Source organism: Dreissena polymorpha, chromosome 8 (assembly GCF_020536995.1).
Source record: "Dreissena polymorpha isolate Duluth1 chromosome 8, UMN_Dpol_1.0, whole genome shotgun sequence".
NCBI lineage: Eukaryota > Metazoa > Mollusca > Bivalvia > Myida > Dreissenidae > Dreissena > Dreissena polymorpha.
The window spans coordinates 38,488,391-38,492,486 of record NC_068362.1 but is presented as its reverse complement, the minus strand read 5'-3'; the positions used below and the strand labels follow the sequence as shown (position 1 = coordinate 38,492,486).

The following is a 4,096-nucleotide window of genomic DNA, read 5'->3' as shown; positions in this document are numbered from 1 at the left end:
TTATTGGTTGTACCACTATATTAAATTTCTGCAAAATAAAGAAACCAATCTGAAGTAATGGCACTAATTTATTGGAGTAATGCAATAATTGTTATTCCCCATCCACCGGCGGCCATGTTTTTAAACCTTCCAAAACCATTTTCGCTGAGACATGATAAAGACAAATGTTATGGCCCAGTTTCATGAAGATAGGACAATAAATATAACTTCTAGAGTGTTAACAAGCTTTTCATTAATTTGAACTAGTTTTTGACCTAACAGTAGCCAGTTTCTAACTCGACCAAGATATCATCGGGACAGATCTTTGGACCAAGTGTCATGAAGATCAGACAATAAATGTGGCCTCTAGAGTAATACAAAACCAAAATGTTGACGACGGACGACGCACGACGGACAAAAGGTGATCCCCAAAGCTCATCATAAGTACGTTGTGCTCAGGTGAGCTAAAAAACGTTGGACTGAAATTCTGTACATCATTGAAACGGGCACTTGTCTAAACAGTCACAAGTCAAACCGGTTAACAGCAGGTGAGCTGAAAATTCATTTTGCCGCTAACAGGGCTTAGCTCTCCGTTGAAAACTGAACTGATGTGATCTATAAATTATTAACGCATTGTTAAGGAGCTCGAAAAGAGATAGCAGATATAATTCAAATCAGCATAGACTTTCGGCGTGAACACATCGGATTGCAAAGTTCGCGCAATGAATCTGACAGTCTACCTGTACGCAGTGTTTCTAATTGCTGTGAAAGAAATAAAAGGATTAAAAACTAACAAGTTTCTTAGAGAAAGTTCTAATGTGGACAAAGTATGTGCTGTAAATTATCGCGTCTTTACTAAAGTCGGCGTTTCAGGCACCATTGAATGCGCTACTGAATGCAGAGAAACAAATGGATGCGATGCGATTTTCTTTTCGTCCGTCAACGGTTCATGCATAGGATGCAGAAAACTAATCGACCTGTCATCAGCATTGGTGGCGTCAACAACAAACGTGTTCTATCAGTTGGGTATGTTGTTTGCAATTTTTGGAATGATCTCTTTGTACTTCGCTTCGACAATGCTTCACAATAGTTTAGATACATCGACGCTCAGACAAAGCGACTGGTAAACGTAACTAATGAAGTATTCAACAAGTCAATCAAATCAATAGATACATTCGGTGCTAATTATGTGATACAATTTTTTTTATTAATATGTTAATGCGAATTATTTGTCATGCATAAATATGGAAAAATAGTAAATGAATATTACACTTCGGGCCGTCACTTAAGATTTCTTCTTGCTCTAAAGAATGACGTTTGTAATGCAAATACCAATTTCCATATCAAATGATATAGGTTATATGCCAGCAATTGAAATATATTCTCAGATATATTAACTAAAGACACATTAAAAAGTAACCCATTTCTTTTGTAGTGAATGAAAACTTGTTGGAATGGCACTACGGAAAGTCCAGATACTTTTTGGATGTCAGCAAAAGAATGAACTACTCCGACGCAAAGGTTTCATGTTTTCTTCTGTTTATCATTTAACTGCGTTATACAATACGTTTTAGACAATGAATTTTCTTGCATTATAAATCATTTTCTTGCATTATATTGCCGTTTATACACACATGTCCAAATATTGTTTAAGATTTAAGTCACTCACATGACATATAAAGTGATACACATGTAAACAAAAAAAACTTTAATTAACCCCTTGAGTGCAGTCTACATTTAAGTGCAGTTTATTTAATGTCCGATATGTGTGAAATAAATGTATTGACCCAAACATTGAATTGCAAGTTTGTTAAATATCTATTGAGGCGTTAGTGTGCAGCTGTATAAGGACATATCATTAGACAAAGTGAATTGCGAATGTCTTTAATACGTATCGTGTAATCTTTATTTAAGGTTCACTGTCAGCTGTTTGGTGCGCACGTGGTGGTACCTGACAGCCAAGACGAACAGAATTTCTTGATCGATCGCCTGTCAAACACAACAGGTAGTTGTTGTCAAACGAATCTCAACATCTTTAAAAAAACACATCTTATCCGCAGGTCGAACAACGCTGTACCATTTGAATATTTGATTAAGTAATGCTAGTTGAAAAGGTTTGTGACTTTTGAAAGGATGTAAATCGGTGAGATTTGTGTGTATCTCATATAATTGTTTTTATTACAAAGTCAAGCTTATTCCGCTGTTACGGTAAACTATTATTAAACTGTAGCCTCGGATGCGTAAAGAGGAGCGGTATGGGAAAACCGGGTTAAATGCATGAGAAAAGAAATTACTTCATGTCCATATAGGGTTATAGTGTCTGATATGGAATTTCTATGTTGCCAATAGTATACTTATCTTAAAAGTGATTTTTGCTATGCGTGTAGTTTTTTTATGCATTTGAAATTCTTAAAACAACAATTCTGTGCATTGACCGTTCTAATGCGTTTACCTTAAAAAAAAGAGTAGCGAAACGGAATGTCATGATAATATTTCTGGTATTTTATTATTTCAATGTAGTATGAAATTGACGTTAATGGCACTAAACAATCTGTATTTAAAAATATATTAATTATAGTTACACGTTATAAAGATGAAGAGTTAACCATATAATAATATTAATTATTACAATTAAATCCAAATACAACTAATATCAGTTATTTACTATAAATTACCGCACTTAGTAAAAAAATACAAACAACACAGGAATATCCAAAATGTAAATAACTACAAGAACTATACCTGTAAACAAGATAACAAAATAAATATGACAAGCGCATAGCTTTACATACTTACAGGTGTGACTATGATCGTTATAGATCGACTATCTCCGTGATAGATCGACTATCTCCGTTATAGATCGACTATCTCCTGAATCTCCTGAATCTGTCGCAAAAGTACTGACTGGAATAAATAGTTTTTTTTTCCTTTTTTCTTAAGTTCCTATGTATATTTTTCTGCTGAATCAGTCCCCTGCGATCTGTTTTACGTAATGCTCTTTCAACCTGACTGATATTTTTAGAACTGGTGATATGTGATTTGCTGACCCGAATACTTTCATATTTATACAGCTTTAACCTCAATAGAAATCTATGTTTTGTATCGTCCTATAAGAAAGAATTTGCTTACGACGCTTTTCTTGTCATAGGTAAAACAGGTTTACGATCATGTACTAATACTTTTGTTTACTTGGTGACCATTTGCTCTTCTAATATTGTTATGTTATATCAAAATAAAATAAAATTGACAATTATTGTAAATATATTTATCCATGAAGTCAGTATTTTGTTTTTACCGGGATTACACAATCCTTTTCTCGCCTTCTTAAAACAACACTTGGTGTTGTTTTTAATAATTTATCAGCAATAAAGATCTATTAACTTTGTCACGCTCTCATGCTGTGTCGTTTTGACTGCAGCCGAAAGTTGCTACTAATACATCTTCTTATTGCTACGCGCACCTGTTTCGTTTATGTTCTTACTTTTCGCGACTCGAAACGACTGACGCGTGACCGTTGATTTCATATTAAACATGTCTTTCGGAGTGAAATATTGAATGATGGCCGTTATGGGACAATTGACCGTTATTTTCAAGTGTAATATAGAATGATTTGCATCAATCCAGATTGACAGTTGTTTGCAATTGACCGTAATTCTCAATTGACCGTTACTTTATTTTTGTGATGTCATTTAAATATTTCTCTCGATATTCCATGTCTCTTTCCTGTCGTGTTTCTTGTCTATTTAAATAATTATTTGTTGACAGATGTTTTGTCTTCCTGGATGTGAATTATTGATCCAACTTCTACTAATTCATTTTCTGCGGAACATTCTGGAACAACGGTGAACTACGCGTACTGGCACCCGGGACAGCCTGAATACGAACAATGCACTGTAATCTGGCGTGATGACGGGTGGAAATGGCACGATACCAGTTGCAATAACTTGTCTTATTTCGCATGTGAATACGAATAGAAATATGAATCGTTTAGATTGAATATCACTCCCGTATTCATCACACGAGAACAATTTTGTGAACACATGCCATTGTTTCCAATAAAACTGCTTTGTATTAGTAGAACCATTTTATCCAAAGGCACACCGACTGGTTTGGATCA

The 4,096-nt window shown here is 34.6% G+C and overlaps 1 long non-coding RNA gene across 1 annotated transcript; it reads left to right on the top strand.

The window, feature by feature from the left end:
- The first annotated feature begins 880 nt into the window (after positions 1–880).
- LOC127843129 (uncharacterized) lies at positions 881–1,980 on the top strand. The gene is made up of 3 exons (XR_008032102.1): positions 881–1,005; positions 1,415–1,500; positions 1,894–1,980. It is a non-coding gene; the product is annotated as an uncharacterized LOC127843129 (long non-coding RNA).
- Positions 1,981–4,096: the final 2,116 nt, after the last annotated feature.